The sequence below is a fragment of the Euprymna scolopes genome, chromosome 46 (genome assembly GCF_053919585.1).
Source record: "Euprymna scolopes isolate OS-2025 chromosome 46, ASM5391958v1, whole genome shotgun sequence".
Lineage (NCBI taxonomy): Eukaryota > Metazoa > Mollusca > Cephalopoda > Sepiida > Sepiolidae > Euprymna > Euprymna scolopes.
Window position 1 is genome coordinate 87,487,193 of NC_136527.1, and position 24,659 is coordinate 87,511,851.

Consider the following 24,659-nt stretch of genomic DNA (forward strand, 5'->3'; position numbering starts at 1 on the left):
TTGTATATATATCACATAATTATTAGAAGTTATTTTTTTAATTGAAATATATATATATATTCATTCAATATTTATATGTATTTTATTTTATTACAGGATAAATAAACATTAAGATTCAACTAGTTACATAAGTGTGCTCAATGAGACATAGAGCAATAAAGACATTTTATTTAGGTTTGTACTTAATAAATACCCTTTAAATAGTGCTAAAAACTAGAGAGAGCTGATATTATAAAACGTATATTTCATTCCAGGATAAATAATCATTAAGATATAAATAGAGTCATATAAGAGTGCTCACTGAGACATAGAGCAATAAAGACATTTTATTTAGATTTGTACTTAATAAATACACTTTAAATAGTGTTCAAAACTAGACAGAGATGATATTATAAACCGTTTATGTTATTACAGGATAAGTAAACATTAAGATTTAACTAGAGTTATATAAGAGTGCTCAATTAGACATAGAGCAATAAAGACATTTTATTTAGATTTGTACTTAATAATTACACTTTAGTGCTAAAAAAGGGAGACAACTTATAGATAGATCACATAATTATTAGAAGTTATTTTTTTTAAATAAATACATATATATATATATTTTATATATATAATATATATATGTTCAAGGGGGACAATTGTTATATAGATCAAATAATTATAAGTTTTTTTTATTGAAATATATATATATGTATATATATATATATATATATATATATATATATATATATATATATATATATATAAATATATATTTATATATAATATATATATTTATATATACAAGGGAGACAATTAATACATAGATAACCTAATTATTAGAATTTTTTTTTTATTGAAATAAAAATATATATATATATATATATATATATAATATATATATATATATTCAAGGGAGACAATTTGTATATATATCACATAATTATTAGAAGTTTTTTTTTTAATTGGAATATATATATATGTAGTCATTCAATTTTTATATGTATTTTATTTTATTTCAGGATAAATAAACATTAAGATTTAACTAGAGTTATATAAGAGTGCTCAATTAGACATAGAGCAATAAAGACATTTTATTTAGGTTTGTACTTAATAAATACCCTTTAAATAGTGCTAAAAACTAGACAGAGCTGATATTATAAAACGTTTATTTTATCCCAGGATAAATAAACATTAAGATTTAACTAGAGTAATATAAGAGTGCTCAATTAGTCATAGAGAAATGAAGACATTTTATTTAGATTTGTACTTTATAATTACACTTAAAGTAGTGCTAAAAAAGGGAGACAATTTGTATATACATCACATAATTATTAGAAGTAATTTTTTATCGAAATCTATATAAATATATATATATATATATATATATATATATATATATATATATATTCAATGAGACAATTAGTATATAGATCACATAATTATTAGAACTTATTTTTTTATTGAAATAAATATATATATATATATATATATATTCAAGGGAGACAATTTGTATATATATCACATAATGTATAGAAGTTATTTTTTTAATTGAAATATATATATACATATATATATATATATATATATATTTATTCAATTTTTATATATAATTATTAGAAGTTATTTTTTTAATTGAAATATATATGTATATTCAAGGGAGCCAATTTTTATATAGATAACATAATTATTAGAACTTACTTTTTTATTGAAATAAATACATAAATATATATATATATATATATTCAAAGGAGACAATTTATATATAGATCACATAATTATTAGAAGTTATTTTTTTTCAAAATGAATATATATATATATATATGTATATATATAAATATATATATATATATATAATATATGTATATTTTATATATATAATCTGTATATATATGTTCAAGGGAGACAATTGTTATATAGATCACATAATTATTAGAAGTTATTGTTTTATTGAAATATATATATATATAAATACATATATATATATATAAAATATATATTTATATATATATATATATATATATATAATATATATATATATTCAAGGGAGACAAGTAATACATAGATTACCTAATTATTAAAAGTTTTTTTTATTGAAATAAATATATATATAATATATATATATATATATATATATATATATATTCAAGGGAGACAATTTGTATATATGTAACATAATTATTAGGAGTTATTTTTTTAATTGATATATATATATATATATATTTATATATATTCAATTTTTATATGTATGTTATTTTATTACAGGATAAATAAACATTAAGATTCAACTAGTCATATAAGAGTGCTCAATTAGACATAGAGCAATAAAGACATTTTATTTAGATTTGAACTTAATTAATACACTTCAAATAGTGTTCAAAACTAGACAGAGCTGATATTATAAAACGTTTATTTTATTACAGGAAAAATAAACATTAAGATTTAACTAGAGTTATATAAGAGTGCTCAATTAGACATAGAGCAATAAAGATATTTTATTTAGATTTCTACTTATTAATTACACTTTAAATAGTGCTAAAAAAATGGGAGACAATTTGTATATAGATCACATAATTGTTAGAAGTGATTTTTTTAATTGAAATATATATATATATATATATATATATATATATATATATATTCAAGGGAGACAATTTATATATAGATCACATAATTATTAGAAGTTATTTTTTTTAAGTAAATATATGTATATATATATATAAATATATATAATATATATATTATATATATATATAATCTATATATATATGTACAAGGGAGACAATTGTTTTATAGATCACATAATTATTAGAAGTGTTTTTTTATTGAAATATATATATATAAATATTTATATATATATATATTGACATTTTAGATTTATCATTGAGAATCATAACAGTTAGAATAAAATTATTAAAATTTATATTACATTATGTCATATTCACACAAGAATACCAAAAAAATTGTGGTTATCTAAATTGACGTTTACATTTTTTTTAAGTTATTACCTTGCTCTACTGATGTATTGAGCACTCTACATATAAGTCCTATCATTTGAATTTCTGTGTATATATTTTAAATATTAACAGTTAGCTCTAAGTCTTATCATCAAATTGCCATACATATTTCCAAAAATTTAACAACTATCTCTACTAATTCATTAATCATTGTATATATTTATCTTTCTGTCTCTCATTATTTATCTATCTATCTATCTATAGAATTGAATATGTCTGTCTGTGTGTACATTTCTCTGTCAATTTTAGTCTACATATTCCAAATTTTGATACAAAGGGTACTGAGATTTTAGAAAATCTATGTGATTTGTATTTGAACAGAAATTTTGCAATTAAGGGGTCAAAGTTCAATGATTTGGCCTTTGAGAACCCTACTAATTTCCTCCGACAATTATGGGTCTAAACACTTGAAATTTTACATATAGTTTCCTTGGACATGGATCTAACTTAATATCTCCATTGGAGCCCAAAACAATAAATTGTAAAGGTTCATAATAGGGGTCAAATTTTTTAAAATTAACCGTTTTTCTGCTTTTTTTTTTTGGTTGGGGAGGGGGGCAGCATACACCGCTAAACACCGGGGCTACGGCAGGAACTCATGCTAGTATAATATATATATATATATATATATATATATATATATATATATATATATATATATATATATATATATTTTCATATATATATATATATATTCATATATATATATATATATATATATATATATATATATTAATATATATATATTCATATATATATATATATATATATTCATATATATATCAATTAAAACATAACTTCTATTTCCATTATTTTCATATATATATATATATATGCATATTTATATCAATTAAAACATAACTCCTAATAATTATCTGATCTTTATACAAATTGTCTGCCTTGAATATATATATATATATATATATATATATATATATATATATATATATATATATATTATATATATATATATATATATTTATGTGAATTAAAAAGAATAAGTTCTAATGATTATGTGATCTTTATACAAATTGTCTCCCTCGAATATATATATATATATATATATATATATATATATATATATATATATTCAAGGGAGACAATTTGAATATAGAAGACAGTTATTAGAAGTTATTTTTTAAATTGAAATAAATATATATATATATATATATATATATATATTTGAATTAAATAACTTCAAATAATTATGATCTATATAAAAATTGTCTCCCTTGAATATATATATTATATATATAAATATATATATATATACATATATTTCAATAAAAAAATAACTTCTAATAATTGTCGTCTATATACAAATTGTCTCCCTTGATTATATATATATATATATGTATATATATATATACATACACATATTAAAGGGAGACAATTTGTATATAGATGACATAATTATTAGAAGTTATCTTTTTTATGCTTAATTGAATTTTAATGCTTAGTTTTTCCATCAATTGTTTTACTTGGGTAATTTTTTGTAATGTATATTTGAAAAAAATCTATGTGCTAGTTGAGATAAGAAATAAGGAAAATTCTTACCTGTTACTTCCCAGGTGTTATCTCCACTTTTTCTCTGTTCTGCTTCTTGCTGAAACTCATGGCAATTTCATGTTTGTTTGTGTTCTTTGTTACATATATATATTTTTTAATGTGAGGATTTTTTTTCTTTTAATAATTTAAAAACTTTTTTTTGATTTATATAATAAAGAGAGACAACATAACTAATGGATTTTTTTAAAATGATATATTCAACTTTCTGGTTATGATCAAATGTACTACTTTATTTTTTATTTTTTTTTTTTGTAGTTGCATAAGTTAGCTGATGAGAAGAAATACAAGCAGAACTGCATTCATTTAAATAAAGCTAATAGTTTAGAATTTGATTTTACCCAGATGTGCATGTACACAAAGAAAGAAACACTTACTTGAGGACTTCTGTAACTACAGGAAACATGTGGCAGATAGGATAGGTGATGCTGCTGGATTCAGTTGTTTTTTCCAATCCACATAATTCTCACAATAGCTTATAGTAGAATTCCACCATGATCAAGGGGAGTACCTGAAATTACAGAAATATACACACAGAAGGAAAGAAAAAGAATACTTACTCTACTTCTATGACAATGATTGCTGCGAAGACTTCAAGATGCTAATGTAGGAAGAAACAGATAGACATACATCATACGCAGTTTAAGTGTACCCAGATGTGCTTGAACGCAAAGAAAGAAATACTTGATTCAAACTGCACAAGACATGTGGCAGACAGGAACGGTGATGCTGCTAGGTTTCATTGCTTGTTCCAATCTATAAAAAAGAGATGATGTTTATAGTGTTTATAATCTACTGCTGTGTGAAAGCTGGAACAATGGAAACAGTTAAATTAAATTATCAAATCACAAAGACTGAAATCGAAATAGAAAGAAGAAAGGGTGATACTATACTCATCTTCCTGTTGGTGCAGACCACTTGCTCGTGACTGTTCGTTCGCCATGAAACTGGAAAGTAAAATAAATAAAAAAAGAAAAAAAGAGAGGTTCCACCGGGGAAAGCTCGTGTCTGGGCAGCGAGGTGATGAACTCCCGAAAGGAGGGGCACTATATAAAAACAAGCTTTGCTGCGAACATCTCCTAAAAAGCGGTTTCTACTCAGAATAACAGGCGGAGCAGAAAACAGAGGTGTTCTCTCTACCCAACAGGATTCGTAAAGATACCAATAGTTTGTGTTCATAAGACGGCGGTGATCGCTCACAAAACTGGCATTCCTACTGTCATGTCGGAGGACCGTCATATATAATTGCACTACCATTTCGTATTGGAGGACGGTCATATATAATTGCACTACCATACCGTTTCGGAGTTCCTAGACAGTAGGAATAATAAAAGCGGCCTTAAAGCGGCTTGTGAGCACACAATCTAGTCGAACTCTAGTCGTCCTTAGTCGAGTCGAGGCAAGCCTGCATTATATAGTAACACGAGCACGTGTCGCCTGCTTAGAGGGTAGCCCCCTTCGGGAGATTCGAAAGCGCACCTCACAGCGGAAGAGCTTCGGAACCAATCGGACCGTACCCAGACTTGCAGCTATTTGTTAACTTGGAAGTGGAGTCAACACCCCGACACTGAGAAAAGAGCTTTCCAAAAGCTCAAAACCAGTTGCATGCAAAGTCGGGGAAACTGGGAGCAGGCTGGGGAGAACACGGGGCCTTGCAGGGAGGCCCATTTTTCTCTTTCGTTCGGTTTACATCTTTCGGGTATTGTTCTCCTTTCAGCCTGCCCCCATCACGCCTTTTTGCTCGCCACATGCAAGCGTATAAAAAGACGACCAGATGACGGACGCAACAAACTAATGCCGACATTTTCTGGATTTTTTTTTTTTTTTGCCAGAGCCCATTTAGCCGTGTAGCTATTAAACTACAACGTTACACCCCCCTACCACGGTGAGGATAGGGTTGGACTTTAGGGGGGAAAATACACATCCAGTATTTTATCCAATAAAAGAACGGTTTATAAACTGCACAATTGTCACGGTAATTCTACAGTTTATGGACCGCCCTTAAATAATATTATATACATGCTTTCATCTAACAAATTTAAAAAAAAGGCGTTAATTTAGATTTAAATTTTAATATTTTTTCCCCAGAACAGCACGGATTATAAACTGCACAATTGTCACGGTAATTCTATAGTTTATCGACCACCCTTAAATAATATTATATGTATGCTTTCACCTAACAAATTTAAAAAAAAAAGACGTTAATTTAGATTTAAATTTTAATATTTTTTCCCAGAACAGCACGGTTTATAAATTGCACAATTGTCACGGTAATTCTATAGTTTATTGACCACCCTTAAATAATATTATATGTATGCTTTCATCTAACAAATTAAAAAAAAAAGACGTTAATTAAGATTAAATTTTAATATTTTTTTCCCAGAACAGCACGGTTTATAAATTGCACAATTGTCACGGTAATTCTATAGTTTATTGACCACCCTTAAATAATATTATATGTATGCTTTCATCTAACAAATTAAAAAAAAAAGACGTTAATTTAGATTTAAATTTAAATATTTTAACCAAGAACAGCATGGTCTATAAACTGCACAATTGTCACGGTAATATTTGTTGGCTGGCTTTCTAACAGTATAATAAAATATAAAAAGACGTTAAACGTTAAAATCGTGTAAACTACACAAGTGTCGAAATTTGAAAAGAAATTCGACGTGTTTATGAACTGTGCTCATACTAACAACGTTCATTTGAACACTTGTGCAGTTTACACAACTGAAATAAATGCGTCATCTACTTTGAAACGACAAGAAATACCTTTTTTTTTTTGACATCAGAGAAGTAGACAGAGGAGCGGCAGGGCGGCGGCTTAGCTGGGTCGACTGGCTGGTCATCTATTCTTCCGGAACTCATCTCGCTGCCAGGGTCCAAACTGAATTTACAGCCCGTTTTAGGCCTCTTTTTATATTTCACCATCGCCGTGAAAACCGTTAACTTTTTCCGGGAAAAACCGAACAGTTCGCAGTCGATGTCGCAACCTTTTTACCTTTTATGGAGTTTGTGTTACCTAGCTGCTTTTTCATTGGTTGATTTAAACTTGTTTAGTTGAAGAGTGAATGTGGCGTGATATGCGCGCACGCACGCACGCACGCACACAGAGAGTAATACTTTGTGTTTGTGTGTGTTGGTGTCTTTATGCGAGTGTGTGTATGTGTGTGTGTGTGTGCTGAGTTAAATTTGTTTAGTTTGAAGAGTGAACGTGGGCGTGTGTGTGTGTGTTTATGCAAGTGTGTGTGTATGTGGGTGTGTGCGTCGTTGAGAGAGAGAGAGAGAGAGAGAGAGAGAGAGAGAGAGAGAGAGAGAGAGAGAGAGAGAGAGAGAGGTTAGCACCCGGTAATTTAAAAAGTTATAAAAAGTTAAAAATATAATATATATATATATATATATATATATATATGGTCGCCAGTGATTTACATTTCAAAATACACGCATTAATAAAACTAGCTCCAAGACTATTTTTCTCTGCTAATTTTCCTTGCGATATTCGTTTTCAGCATACCTGAAAAAACTGACGGTTCGAGTTTTCCGGGTACGGTTTTTCCGGAGACGAGTTTTCTCTGGACAAGTTTTCCGGGCACTGGTATAAGTGCTATGGGTTCATCAGAGCACATCCCATTAAAGTACTTGTAAACAGGGATGCAACACCGAGGAGGCGATGGGACAGACGTTGGAGATTGACCTATAGCACGCACGGGGCCTATTAGATTAGATACTCTTTTTTTTGTTGTTTTTGTGCTCAACGATAAAAACCGACTTCTTCATTTGTGTTTGCTTCTCATTTTCGCTTTTTCTCTGATAAGTGTTTCGCTAATGTGAAAAAGAAAACATGTTCGAACGTTTGCTGACATTTATTGGATGTGTTCCTACCAGTATTTTGCTTAATTTTCGAGTTTGGAGCGATTATCGAGTCTCACAAGATGTCTGTAAAATGTCAGACACTTCTTTATTGTTCTAACTTAAAACCGTGCGCTACTTTTGTTTGTGTTAAATAAACGTTTTAAAATAAGTTAAAACAACAAAAATGTGATCTAGGTAGAAGAGTAACTTACCTTGCCTTTGGTAACATTCATTTTCTTATATATTTATTTGTTCAAAGTTTCATAGAATAAAAAGTTCTGACACAACTTTGTCGAGCGATTTATAATCGATTTCATTTAACTTCTGTTTGACCCCGGCACGTACGACCCTTTCTCTCCTTCCCCCACTCTCTCTCTCTCTTCTTTAGCTTGGTGACAAGCGATATGCTTATGTGTGCGTGCGTGTGTGTGTGTGTATGTGTGTACATGCGTGCGTATGTGTGTTGTCGTATTCACGAAAATTTAAAAAAATAAAAACGTTTTTCCCCGACCGGCCAGATTAGGGTTGTGAGGTGTGGTTAGATAGAGTTCATGAAAATAAATGTTAGCAATAAAAACTTTTGGTAAACCAAGTTAGAAAAAAGAATACAATTTACTTCCCCACGGAGCCACCGATTCTTCTTCTTTTTTTAGGCGATGTAATAAGCCATATTTTTGAGCAGGGTTGCCTCCTCTCTTTATTTTGGTTTGTATATTTTTCATCTTGCAAAAATGCTCCCGGGAGATCTTTTTAGGATTCTAAAGGTTTGCTTTTTTTTACACTTTTTATTATCTTCGAAAAATGTAAAAAAGAATGTAAACAGGCAGTTTACGATTTGAAATGCATCGTTAAAATGATATTTTTTGCTAGTTCTTTCAACTTTATATTTTTATTTCGTCGTCTTCAAGTCCAATGTAAACAAGTTCTTGATGAGCCGTTCCTCTTAAATAATCCAATTTACCAAATTTACACTTCTAACGATTACTATGATATTGTCCATTGACTACTGTATGTACACACTTTAACCCTTATCCTCGAGTGGCCTCTGGGGCTTGATAAGTAATGATTCCTTTATAAAATAAAAAATATTTCAATACTTTGATGGTGAGTCTATAGTCAGTCTGTGCTGGTTTTCCTTGCGATATTCGTTTTCAGCATACCTGAACAAACTGAGGGTTGGCCCCTTTCATATGCCGCCTGTTAAAACTGTTCACACATGGTCGCCAGCGATTTACATTTCAAAATACACGCATTAATAAAACAAGCTCCAAAACTAGTAGTCGGTCATTCTCTGCTAATTTTCCTTGCGATATTCGTTTTCAGCATACCTGAACAACTTGATGGTTGGCCGCTTTCATATGCCGCCTGTTCAAACATGGTCGCCAGTGATTTACATTTCAAAATACACGCATTACTATCTCGAAAACTATTCGTCTGTCTGTGCTAATTTTCCTTGCGATATTCGTTTTCAGCATACCTGAACAAACTGAGGGTTGGCCCCTTTCATATGCTGCCTGTTCAAACATGGTCGCCGTGATTTACATTTCAAAATACACGCATTAATAAAACTAGCTCCAAAACTATTTGTCTCTGCTAATTTTCCTTGCGATATTCGTTTTCAGCATACCTGAACAAACTGACGGTTGGCCCCTTTCATATGCCGCCTGTTCAAACATGGTCGCCAGTGATTTACATTTCAAAATACACGCATTAATAAATCGAAAACTACGTGTCTGTGCTAATTTTCCTTGCGATATTCGTTTTCAGCATACCCGAACGATTTTAAAATGACAGTCCGAATGTTAACGAAGCACACACACACACACACACACACACACACACACACACGTAAACTCAGTGAAAATCTCTACTGTCGATAAGCTAGTTGTAAATTAGATTACTGGCTCTTATGAGTTTTAGTCTAACCACCCTTTACAACTGTGATACAGTAGAACAGTCCGTCTCTGGACAATTAGCAGTGTATCGCATAACTCAATGACAGTGTCGAATGTCAACTAGCTAGTTGTAAGTTAGGTTACTGGCTCTGATGAGTTACACTCTAACCACCCTTAATAACTGTGATACAGCGGAACAGTCCGTTTTTGGACAAGTGGCGGTGATCGCATAACTCATTGAAAGTGCCGAATGTCTATTAGCTAGTTGAAACTTAGATTACTGGCTTTAATGAGTTTCAGTCTAACCACACTTAATAACTGTGATACAGCGGAACAGTCCGTCTGTTTCGCATAACTCATTGACAGTGTCGAGTGTCGATTAGCTAGTTGTAACTTCGTAGCCAGCCGAAAAGCCCCTTTAAGAAGAGACTTGAAGATAATAATTATTGTTTTTATTTGTAATGTTATTCTTATCGTCCAGCCATGCACGTGCAGAAATGCATTTCCAACGCAACTGTGTTAAAAAACTTACTTCCCCTTCAATGAGACAAGAACGCCGACACTCGACTTCGCACCGATACGCGAATGACGATACATAGAAATGAAAGCTGTTGATTTTATGTATTGAATTTTACGACTTTGCCGGCCCTCGTGACAAGATGTTCCGGCAGATACTGCAGGCTATGACTAGCTATGACTAGCAAAGACCAGATGTGGGGGCAACCCCACATGCCTGACCATTAACCAGCTCCCATTTCCCACCTCTCGGGAGCTGGTCCCCTTTTTCCCTTCCCCCTCCCTTCACTCCTCACATTAAAAATCGGCCTTGTGCCTAATTTGCTTGGTGGGGGAGCAAATAAATACCATCTGTTCCGGCAGATACTGCCAGCAAAGACCGTATATGGGGCTGACCCCACATATAAGACCTTGGTCAATGTAGGGGTAACCCTTCATACCAATTGTCACCATCCCGCTCCCCTACTCCCCGGGGAGTTGTTCCCCATTTCCCCCTCAGTCCTCACATTAAAAATCGGCCTTGTGCCTAATTTGCTCGGTGGTGGGGGAGCAAATAAATACCATCTGTTCTTCAGATGCTGCACTTCTATTTCTTGTTCTCTTTCGGTGGAGGAGAAATCCTTCACGACTGAGACAGTTTTTATTTTTGTACCTTTTCTCCACGTTAAAAAAACGACCCTGGTGTCTAACTCTGTCCCGTGGGGAGGCATAGTAAATAGGTACACACACAGACACAGCGACGAACGGACTTGGCGACGCTTTCGATTGTAAATATAAGAGCGTTGTCGGCGGCGACAACCGGAAATGGCAAACCCTGTGTCAGTCAGATTTGTTTATTTCACGCCAATTTGGACCGCGAAATAATTCGTTTTAACTAATGAGACCTGTGGAAATTCTAAGGTTAATCCTTCGGAGTTAAGACAACCAAGCGTAAAAGTTGATATACAAAACAAATATATAATATATAAATGTTACCAAAGGCAAGATAAGTTACTCTTCTACGTACTTGAACAAGTGTTTTAAGTTCTGCTGCGATATTCGTTTTCAGCATACCTGAACAAACTGAGAGTTGGCCCCTTTCATACGCCGCCTGTTCAAACTGTTCAAACATGGTCGCCAGTGATTTACATTTCACAATACACGCATTAATAAAACTTGCTCTAAAACTATTTGTCTTAGCTACTTTTCCTTGCGATATTCGTTTTCAGCATACCTGAATGAGAGTTAGATTCTATAGACCAAGGCAAGTCAACGTGTATATAAAAAAATATTTTCGTTAACAGATACTACACATTGATCGTTTATTTTATTTGATTTGATGTATTTTATATTTATTTATTTTTTATTGATCTTATTTTCATTTAACATTTAATGTTTTGGTGTTGTATTACTGTACACATAGATTCGAAAAAGTTGTAATAAAAACAAATATATAACAAATAAATGTTATCAAAGGCAAGATAAGTTACTTTTCTACCCAACTGGATATATTTTTCGTGTTTTTATTCAATATAACATGTTTATTCAGCCGTAAGTTTGGGAAAAGGTGTTATAAATAAAAACCCAGATAAAATACTGTACAAACTCGATCAATATATGTTACCGTGACATAGGTGGACATATATTCGGCGGGTTTTTAGTAGTATTGTGTATAGTTTTTTATTTATAACACCTTTTCCCAAACTTACCGTGTTAAAGAGAGAATCAGACGCCATTTTGAATGTTCCAATACATCGGTAAACACTATGTTTTTCGAGCTGAATAAACATGTTACCTTGAATAAAAACACAAAAATTATATCCAGTTTGGTAGAAAAGTAACTTATCTTGCCTTTTGATAACATTTATTTGTTATATATTTGTTTTTTGACAACTTTTTCGAATCTATGTGTACAGTAATACAAACCCGATGTTTTTTTTTATTAAATAGTTAGGTGACTGTACGGAATAGTTACAAAACGCCTTCCTCTCCCCATTTTAAGAACGACTTTCGGAATTGGGGGGAGCCCAATCTCTCCATGGTAAGAACGGCTTTCCAGATTGTGAGGTGTTTTTTTTCAGAAAGCCGTTCTTATCATGGAGAGATTGAAAGTGTTAATACAAGTTAAATTGAATTTTTATCAGATCTTCTGCTTATTAAATTATTGGACAGAATAGTTAACATGATCCTCTCTACATTAAGAATGGCTTTCTGAACTTTTAAGGTAACGATTTCTTAAAAAAATACAATTTAATAACAAAAAAAAAACAGTTATTTTTACGATTCGAAAGAGGGAGGCGGTGGGAGGGGGAGGAATTGGCGCGTTGAAATAAAATTCGTTGAATTTCAAATTCGCTTGATACCCCCACCCTTCGCCACGTCATGACAGAAACAAAACTTTGACGAGATGTAATCTATTTCATTTAACTTCCGTTTGACCCCGGGCAAGAGTGCAGACACGTGCGGAGTGTGTGGGTGTGTGGATGGAAGTTTTATTGTTTTATTACTTTCATAATTTCATTATTTTCCGTCTTTCTCTCCCCCCCCTCTCTCTCTTTCTGTCTCTCTCTCTCTCCCCCTCTCTCTCTCTCTCTCTCTCTCTCTCTCTCTCTCTCTCGTGCTCACATGAAATAAACGCGGGAAGAAATATGTTTGGGTGGAATTTGCCATTTCACGAAACGTCGTGGTTAGAGACACATGTATTTTTACTGGGAGTTTTCACTAGAAGAAAAGTAAGTAATTTTTGGTATAATTTGTGATTTTATTACAGCATTTCTTTTATGTAAAATAATAATCTTGTTTTTTTTTTAATGTTTAAAGTGAATAATAAAAAAAAAATGATATTTTATTTAAGTTATTATAATTACCTCGTGTTATTAAACGAAAAAAAAAAATGAACAGACACTACACATTTCGTTCTTTATATATAATTTTCAGTATAATTTATATCTATGTGTACAGTAATACAAACCCTATATTTGTTAATGAATATCACTTAAATAAACCACTCTACAGATGGATGTGATATTTGGAATATGCTGTAACATTGATAAAGACGAACTAAGGAACAGTTACGTCATAGACACAAAATATACGTATGATTATAATAGGAAAAAAACAAAAACCTGCAAAAGTATATGCAGTTATGCTACCGTGCCGAAATAAAAACGGTATTATTTAGAAATCTATTCTTTGTATTCTAACATTGTAATCAAGTTGTCGTGAAACTTGAATTTCAAATGAAAAAACGAAAAAAACAAAACAAAAAAGGAAATACAAAAACACGGTAACATAAATGCATAATTACTAATTATGTCTTTCTGGCTAAACGTAGTAACCGTTTCTTTTTTCTGTATTTGTATAAAAATTAGTACATGTTTTTTATTAGATATTGAAATCCATGTTATTAGGTTGAAATGGGCGCTTCTACACTATTGGGACGAGATTTCAGAATTGTAGGAATGCGAGTTAATGCGACAGTTGATGTTGAATTCGAAAGTGATTTTGGAGCCTTTAAACTGTCATTAATAATAATAAAACAGATACTACACTTTGAATTATTTGCTAATAATTAAAAAAAATATTTTCGTTAACAGATATGACACATTGATCGTTGTTTTTATTTGATTTGATGTTTTTTTATTTTTATTTATTTTTTTATTGATCTTATTTTTATTTAACATTTGATGGTTGTTATTAAATTGTTAGATGCTTGTACGGAATGGTTACAAAACGCCCTCCTCCTCTCTCCATTTTAAGAACGACTTTCGGAATGGCCGTATCCCAATCTCTCCATGTTAAGAACGGCTTTCTAACGCCGACACTTGACTTCGCACCGATACGCGAATGACGATTCATAGAAATTAAAGCTGTTGATTTTATGTATTGAATTTTACACGACTTTCTCGGCCCTCGTGACAAGATCAAAGTGTAGTATCTGTTCTCTCAGTTACGAAACTGTCCGCCACCGGGCTTTCTGGATAGGTTAAGGTGTTTTCATACTAATCTTCGTTAGCAAGGACCGACTCCACATTTGTGGGAGCTTGGACCCGGAAACCGATCCCCTTTTTTGGGAGACTGGAATCTCGGGACCAACACCACTAGCTGGTAGTTGAGACCTGCTTTTGTTGTTTTTTTGCATGCGTTTTTTCTTCGTTCCGGTCTCTTCCCTCTAGAGACAGGGGATGGTCTAATTTCTCCACACTTAATTGCCTGAGCAGCACTGACCTGCCAGGCCCAAACTTTGTCTATCTTCGCTGCTCTCCCAGTGGATCGAGCAGACAGGGCTCTCTTTCTCGCTTCCGTTGGGGTAAGTTAGTGGGTAGTTGGGAGCTTGGACCCGAAACCGATCCCCTTTTTTGGGAGACTGGAATCTCGGGACCAACACCACTAGCTGGTAGTTGAGACCTGCTTTTGTTGTTTTTTTGCATGCGTTTTTTCTTCGTTCCGGTCTCTTCCCTCTAGAGACAGGGGATGGTCTAATTTCTCCACACTTAATTGCCTGAGCAGCACTGACCTGCCAGGCCCAAACTTTGTCTATCTTCGCTGCTCTCCCAGTGGATCGAGCAGACAGGGCTCTCTTTCTCGCTTCCGTTGGGGTAAGTTAGTGGGTAGTTGGGAGCTTGGACCCGAAACCGATCCCCTTTTTTGGGAGACTGGAATCTCGGGACCAACACCACTAGCTGGTAATTGAGACCTGCTTTTGTTGTTTTTTTGCATGCGTTTTTTCTTCGTTCCGGTCTCTTCCCTCTAGAGACAGGGGATGGTCTAATTTCTCCACACTTAATTGCCTGAGCAGCACTGACCTGCCAGGCCCAAACTTTGTCTATCTTCGCTGCTCTCCCAGTGGATCGAGCAGACAGGGCTCTCTTTCTCGCTTCCGTTGGGGTAAGTTAGTGGGTAGTTGGGAGCTTGGACCCGAAACCGATCCCCTTTTTTGGGAGACTGGAATCTCGGGACCAACACCACTAGCTGGTAATTGAGACCTGCTTTTGCTGGTTTTTTGCATGCGTTTTTTCTTCGTTCCGGTCTCTTCCCTCTAGAGACAGGGGATGGTCTAATTTCTCCACACTTAATTGCCTGAGCAGCACTGACCTGCCAGGCCCAAACTTTATCTATCTTCGCTGCTCTCCCAGTGGATCGAGCAGACAGGGCTCTCTTTCTCGCTTCCGTTGGGGTAAGTTAGTGGGTAGGGTGACGTGGGGTAGGGCGGGTGCTTCGTTTCTGCTCCCCTCTGTGGGCAGGGATTCCTATCCCCTCTCTCTCTTAATTGCGACGCGGCACTCTGGCCCGCTAGCACCCACTGCGTCTTTCTTCTCTGCTCTCCCCCCCCCCCTCGCGGGGGGATCTGAGCTGCTAACCCGACATCCCCGTGAGGGGAAGTCAAAAACTCTAATTTCTTCAAAGTCCGCTCCTCCCCCTCCATTCCCCTGGGTTTTCTTTTCCCCCACTACACTTTGGTCTGCGTCAGCGGCCAGTGCAACCGCCACGATGCCAGGCAGGAGGGGTACGTTACCCCAAATGCGCAAGATTTATTAATAAATAATAAACTAGACAAAATACTTTGAGAAATTCGCTCAATATATGTTAACGTGACATAACTTGACATATATTCGGTGGTTTTTTAATAGTATTTTGTCTAGTTTATTATTTATAACACCTTTTCCCGAACTTACCGTGTTAAAGAGACAGTCGGTCGCCATTTAGAATTTTCCAATACATCGGTAAACACTGTATTCTTTTCGAGCTGAATAAACATGTTAAACTGAATAAAAACACGAAAATTATATCCAGTTTGGTAGAAAAGTAATTTATCTTGCCTTTGATAACATTTATTTGTTATATATTTGTTTATTGACAACTTTTTCGAATCTATGTGTACAGTAATACAAACCCTATAATTATTTCATGTCATTAAACGAAAAAAAAAAAAGAACAGATACTACACGTTTCCTTTTTTTACAGATATCATTGTCAAATAAAATGTATATTTATTTATAATTTGTTGTATTTTTAATAGTTTGCTGCAAACTTTAAATCGAGTATTAATCTTCTGTTTGAGAATGTGTTAAATTATCGATGGTTTTATATTGTATTTTTTTATTTATTTATAATTTTATTTCAGCATTTATTTAATATAGAATAACCACGTCGCTTATTTAATCATAAATAAAAAAAAAAAAAAAAAATTATTCTATAAAAAGCATTTTCATTCCAAAATACTGAAATCGCCATTAAATAACCTGGAAAAGGGTTGATATGGCGTATAAGCAAAAGCCAGACTAAGAAATCAAGGGCAGATAATCGGAAATCTTGATTGTCTCCCTTGACGAACTTGTCTCCACGGAATTTCACGAGTGTTGTGGTCGGCGTTACGGAAATTACCGACCGTTTACTCATTTTATTTGTTTAAATAATATTATATGTAGACTTTCACCTAACAAATTAAATAAGAAGACGTTAATTTAGATTTAAATTAAAAATATTTCTCTGTCTGTCTGTCTATCTATCTATCTAGCTGTACTGTATCTCTCCAACTACATCCTCTGTCTGTCTGTCTCTTTAACCTCGCATCGGCTCTCTGCTTGGTTCCTTATTTCAGCCCACCAAATTAGTTCAGTTTTTTTATATTTTTTTTTATTCATAATTTGATTTCAGTATTTATTTAATATAGAATAACCGGGTGTGTATTAGTACTGGACACATAGATTCGAAACAGTTGTCAAAAAACAAATATATAACAAATAAATGTTATCAAAGGCAAGATAAATTACTTTTTTACCAAACTGTATATAATTTTCGTGTTTTTATTAAATTAAACATGTTTATTCAGCTCGAAAAAACAGTGTTTACCGATATATTGGAAAATTCAAAATGGCGACCGACTCTATCTTTAACACGGTAAGTTCGGAAAAAGATGTAATAAATAATAAACCAGACAAAATACTGTTAGAAATTCGCTCAATATATGTTAACGTGACATAACTTGACATATATTGGGTGGTTTTTTAATAGTATTTTGTCTAGTTTATTATTTATAACACCTTTTCCCGAACTTACCGTGTTAAAGAGAGAATCGGTCGCCATTTCGAATTGATATTTAAAAAAAAAAAAAAAAAAAGAATCCTAGCTACTGAGTTGTAGTCGACAATCGTAACATATCCCAAAATTACGAAAATGCAATCATTAAAGAATTTCCTAATTTTTTGTTTATTACAACAACATTGCAAGAGTAAGATTAGTAAATGTGGATGTGTATTTTCCCCCCTAAAGTCCAACCCTATCCTCACCGTGGTAGGGGGGTGTAACGTTGTAGTTGAACAACAACTACACGGCTAAATGGGCTCTGGCAAAACAAAATCCAGGAAATGACGTCCGTCATCTGGTCGTCTTTTTATACGCTTGCATGTGGCGAGCAAAGAAGACGTGTTAAGGAAGGAGCAGGCTGAAAGGAGAACATTCCCCGAACAAAAAAAGAAAAATGGGCCTTACCCTATCCCTTTCCCTTATCCTAACCCTAACCCCTCCCGTTTGCTTCCAAGGCCCCATTTGAGCGTGTTCTCCTCCGCAGGCCTGCTTCTCCAAGTTTCCCCGACTTTGCAGGTAACTGGTTTGGAGGCTTTCTAAAGCTCTTTTATCAGTGTCGGGGTGTTGAGTCCACACTTCCAGCTCAACAAATACCTGCAGTGCAAGGTGCGCTTCTCCGAATTTCCCCGAAGAGGGAGCGACACGTGCTCGTGTTTCTACTGTGTAATGCATGCGTGCCTCCACTTGACTACGGATGACTAGAGTAATACTAAAATAGTTTGTGTGTGCTCACAAGCTGCTTGAAGGGCGCTGGTAATATTATTCCTACTATCTATCAACTACGAGCTGGGGCGGTAATGCAATGATGGACCTCCGATTAATAATATCCGATACGATAGTAGGAATGGCAGTTTTGTGAGCTTTCATAGGCTCTTCCACATTCACGCACAATCTTGTGGTATCTCTCTAGGAATCCTGTTGGGTAGAGAGAACAAGAAGTCCCTTCCCTTGTTTTGGAAGGTTGTTCGCAGCAACGCTTGTTTTATATGGTGCCCTCTTTAGGGAGTTCAACACCTTGTTGTACGGAACCCGATCAAAATCCAGTTAATGATGGCATGAGTTTGTTGCGTCCGTCATCTGGTCGTCTTTTTATACGCTTGCATGTGGCGAGCAGAAAAGACGTGCTCGAGCAGGCTGGAAGGAGAACACTCCCCCGAAAGAGAAAAATGGGCCTCCCTCTCTCCCGTGTGCTTCCATCAAGGCCCAAATTGTGTGTGTTCTCCTTCGCAGGCCTGGTCCTCCAACTTTCCTCGACTTTGCAGGTAACTAATCTGGAGCTTTTCTAAAGCTCTTTTCTCAGTGTCGAGGTGTTGAGTCAACTCCCAGCTCAACAAATACCTGCAGCGCAAGGTGCGCTTTTCCGAATTCCCCCGAAGAGGGAGCGACACGTGCTCGTGTTTCTACTATGTAATTCACGCGTGCCTCCACTCGACTACGGACGACTAGAGTAATACTGCTATTAGTTTGCGTGTGCTCACAAGCTGCTTGAAGGGCGCTGGTAATATTATTCCTACTATCTATCAACTACGAGCTGGGGCGGTAATGCAATGATGGACCTCCGATTAATAATATCCGATACGATAGTAGGAATGGCAGTTTTGTGAGCTTTCATAGGCTCTTCCACATTCACGCACAATCTAGTGGTATCTCTCTAGGAATCCTGTTGGGTAGAGAGAACAAAAAGTCCCTTCCCTCGTTTTGGAAGGTTGTTCACAGCAACGCTTGTTTTATATGGTGACCTCTTTAGGTAGTTCAACACCTTGCTCTCCTTGACTCTTCTCATTGTCGAGGTTCTGAGTCCAGTTCCAGGTGTACAAATAGGTGCAAGTCTGGATAGGAAATCTCCCCAAGTGGGTGAGCCTACGCTCTTTCTTATCAGGCGACACGTGCTCGTGTTACTACATAATGCATGCATGGCTCCATTCGACCAGGAACGACTAGAGTAATACTACCATTAGTTTGTGTGTTCTCACAAGCTGCCTGAAGGGCGCTGGTAATATTATTCCTACTATCTATCAACTACGAGCTGGGGCGGTAATGCAATGATGGACCTCCGATTAATAATATCCGATACGATAGTAGGAATGGCAGTTTTGTGAGTTTTCATAGGCTCTTCCACATTCACGCACAATCTTGTGGTATCTCTCTAGGAATCGTGTTGAGTAGAGAGAACACTTCCGTTTTCTGCTCCGCCTTTTATTCCGAGTAGAAACCGCCTTTTTCGGAGGATGTTCGTAGCAATGCATGTTTTATGTAGCGCTCCACTTTGGGGAGATCATCACCTACCTGCCCAGACTGTCCTTTCCTGTACGGTACCTGGTAACGAGTGGATTCCACCCTTTCCCTCCTTTTTCAGTTTGATGGCGACCACGACTAGCCAGAGGTGAGTAAAGCATCAAGCGTTTCTTCTTTTCGATTTCAGTTTTTGTAATTGACAAGTTTAATTTTCCTCTTTTCCATTACTGCAGCTTCTAGTTAGAATCAGCACAATCCTCAGGTAAGTATTTCTTTCGTTGTGTTGCTAGTGATTAAAACGAATTCCTTTCTGCTTATATTTCCTTTAACCAACTTTAGCAAGTCTAACCGAAAATATTCACCCATGCATGATCATAACCAAAATTATTTTTCTGTTACAGGTATTTTATTTTAATAAAAATTAACAAAATAATTAACATACACTCAGTAAAATGCAATGTACTAAAGTAACATAAATAAAACAAAAACAAAATGTAAAAATAATAATGCAAAATACAAGTAGTTATTACAGGTTTCAACAGCAACAGCCATGACCCTGTCATCCCAATATTGGATGCAGTTCCAGAAACTCATAAAGTAAGTATTGATATCTTCTTCTAATTATAATTTTTTAAAAAAAGAAAATTTCACAAAAAATAAAATACTGTGATCTAAAGGAAAATAAACCGAAAAAAAAAAAATGTAAAAATAATAATGCAAAATACAACTAGTTATTACAGGTTTCAACAGCAACAGCCATGACCCTGTCATCCCAATATTGGATGCAGTTCCAGAAAGTCATAAAGTAAGTATTGATATCTTCTTCTAATTATATTTTTTTAAAAAAAGAAAATTTCACAAAAATTAAAATACTGTGATCTAAAGGAAAATATACTGAAAAAAAAAAAAATGTAAAACTAATAATGTGAAATACAACTAGTTATTACAGGTTTCAGCAGTAGCCGTTACGCTCTCATCCCGATCTTGGATGCAGTTCCAGAAAGTCATAAAGTAAGTATTGTTATTTCCTAATTATAATTTCCAAAAAAATAATTTCATAAAAATAAAATGCTATGAAATAAAGGAAAATAAATAAAACAAACAAACCAAAAAAAGAAAAAAACAATTAAAAAAAAAAGAAAAAGTTATTCAAGTTTTCAGCACCAGCAGCAGCAACACCCATGACCCCTCTCATCCCCATCTTGGAAGCAGTTCCAGAAATTCCTAAAGTAAGTAATAATATATTTTTTTTTTTATAAGCAACTCCAACTTCCCATCGAATTCATAAAGGTTTCATTTATTGTATCAATGTGTCTTGGTGGTGCTGCAACAACTACCTTGATTTATTTCTAATTTTCTAGTGATTGTTGAGACTTCAGGACTCTAAACCACCTTTTCAGCACTTGTTTTGTACCAGCTGCTGAATTTGCTTTGTTTTAGATGGGTTTCAGTTAATTTCTTAATTTACTTGATTTCTTTTTTGTCTAATGACTTTTGATGATTCCAGCTTCTAATTGGCCCTTTCTTTTCTTGTTCTCCAGTACCGTTGAACATTACTCGCTTTTTTTCGCACCTGATAAATTTTGCTAATTAATTTTTTCTCTTTTTGTTCCAGACTTTATCCTGTCTATTAACTTTTATTCTCTTTCTAGTTCTCTTGCAGCGTTGAACATTACTTGTTTTTGACTTATTTTTACTAGTGAGTGTTGAGACTTGAAGATTCTAAAAGAGCATTTCTTTACAGCACCTGATAAATGGCATCCTATTTACTTGATTTCTTTTTTGTCTAATGACTTTTGATGATTCCAGCTTCTAATTGGCCCTTTCTGTTCTTGTTCTCCAGTACCGTTGAACATTACTCACTTTTTTCGCATCTGATAAATTTTGCTAATTAATTTTTTCTCTTTTTGTTCCAGACTTTATCCTGTCTATTAACTTTTATTCTCTTTCTAGTTCTCTTGCAGCGTTGAACATTACTTGTTTTTTTTACTTATGTTTAGCATACGCACAGATTTGGTAAAGTTAGCCGAAAACAATTATATATAACATTTCTTCAGTTTGAACTCATTTTTGCCGAGAGAGATAGGTTTCCTTGTTCATGTGGATTTGCCTAAAGTAAAGTATGTAAATGCATGAACAATATGCTTTGTAATTATATACAAATATTTACATTACTATTGTATTACATTTTTACCTCAAACAAGGCACTTTGCCACTATCAGGGGGAAACATCTACTGGGGTACTGGGGTACTATGTAGGGATTTGGGCAGGGAGGTGTTGGTTCACGTTGCACTTGAACTTATGCATGTCAGTACAGTTGGGGAAGCAGTGACCTGGAATGGAATTCCAAATTCTAGCAGTTCTGGGGAAGAAACTACTGGAGTAGAAAGATCTTTTAAATGTAGGGATCTCTACAGTGTGGGGGGTGGGATTTTGCAGCTTGTCGGGTCTGTCGAGGGTGTTTACGTTGTGGGGGCACAAATGCTTGCAGTTCATCAGAGCATTCACCATTATAATAGTTGTAGAACAGGCAGAGGGATGCAACGTTTCGACGATGGGACAGAGGCTGAAGCTTAGATGCCAGTTTAGGGCCTATCAGATTTGCGACTCTCTTTTGAACCCTGTCAAGGAGCGAGAGACTAGTAGCCGATGCACCAGCCCAAATATGACAGCAATACTCCATACATGGGCGAATAGTGGCCTTGTTAGAGAGGTACAGGATACTTTGGGGTGTTAGAAGTTTTCTAGCACGGTAGAGAGAGCCCACCTTCCTCGCAGCAGCCCTGGCAATGCTCTCGATGTAATTGTTCCAGCTATAATTATCATTTTCATTATGGATCAGTAATATAATTTTACTACTGTTAATATATTCTAATAAATTATAATATATTAAATAACTATAAAAACTAAAACTAATAATTAAAAACAAAAAAATCATGATTAGATACTAAAACATAACTTATAAATTAGCGCTAAATTAAGTTATAACCGATCAAATAATAAACACTAAACCTCGACATAAATGTAAATATCAAAATGTTAAATTGTATAAATACTGAAAGATTAAACACTAATACTAAAATAATACTTTAAAACCAAAAATATACCAGAGAATAAGTGATAAGCTGTTCTAAAAATAAACTTATTACTAGTAAAAATATCTTGCTGATCCATATAAGAAAATGATAATAATAATGGCATATTAAAAATGAGCAATTATTAGAATAACGATTGCGCTCAAATTCGAGTTTGCCCTTTACACGCCTTTGCAGTAATATTTATGCCCCAAAACTGAAAAATGTGGCTGATTACTTGGACCTGAAAGTTCTAAACTAGCATAATTGTCTGGCATCTCAGTACTTTGTACAAAACTAGCATTTTAGCCGTGGGAGTTTGGGGGTTTTGTGTTGAGCCAAACAACGAAAAAACGCGTGGTAGCAGGGAGGAAGGCTAGAACCCGTTACGTGTTTGCGTGTATGACCACTGGCAGTGACGTAGGTTTAAATTAAAGCTAGAGAAAAGAAAGCACGGCATGACTTACAAATACATCGTGGATTAAAGCAACCCCCTAGCTATTTGTCGCGTGAAGTAATAATTACACTTATATATATGTTTTCCTTTATTTTTAACTTTGACACATTAACCATTATTGATTAAGGGTCATATGAATTTATTACGTTAGATCCATGGCCAAGGAAACTATATCTAACATTTCAGTGGTTTATACTATAAGTTGTACACTTTCACTTTTATAGATATATCCATTTCAAAATTACTCGGACTTGTAACGACATGATTCCATTTCCGTTGGATTAAAACTTGTCTCTTTTTTCTTTTTATTTAGCAACCAGCCGAAACTTCTCCCAGAAGAAGACCACTCCCATCCAAAATTTCTACAAGAACAGGATAGCCGCCGCCACTTCAGGGTCCTGGATATGACCTTAAACTGTATCCGATGGTAAAGCTCCATAAGCGGGCTTGGGGAGTGTGGAGCCACCCTTTAATTACCATTGCTCCCAGGTCCACTCTGACCCGGAGTGGTAGTACCTGTTAGGGTCCTCACTGTGGGTTACATATTTTTCTTCTAATAAACCTTTAAAAACTATAAGTCTATTTTCTGTGTTATCTATTTGTTATACATCATGTGCCCCGAATTAAATTGTGATATTCGTTTTCAGCATATTCAAAAAGATTTAAAAAATCGACATAGAATTACATATCAAATATAAAAAAAAAAAAGGCTAACCCTGACCCCCAACTCTAATCCATCCTAGAGACAATTTGATCAAAGAGGAGCAGCATGAATATCAGCAATAATGTATGCCAAAAAAAAAAAAAAAAAAAAATTACTTAATATTGGTTTGAACTATAAAGAACTCTGCACTTGTAGAGTTTTCGTAATTTTTGGATATATTACTATTTTCGACATGACAATTAACTACGTATGGAGGTTGGCTTTGTTTTAATATGCAGGGAGACGACGGTCTCATGACAGTCACCTCGGTCTTGTTCTAATTTGAGCCTGAA

The 24,659-nt window shown here is 34.2% G+C and overlaps 1 long non-coding RNA gene across 1 annotated transcript; it reads left to right on the forward strand.

Annotated features, from left to right (window-relative positions):
* The first annotated feature begins 18,087 nt into the window (after positions 1–18,087).
* On the forward strand, positions 18,088–24,245 carry LOC145271245 (uncharacterized). The gene is made up of 2 exons (XR_013865773.1): positions 18,088–21,360; positions 23,977–24,245. It is a non-coding gene; the product is annotated as an uncharacterized LOC145271245 (long non-coding RNA).
* The last annotated feature ends 414 nt before the right edge of the window (positions 24,246–24,659 follow it).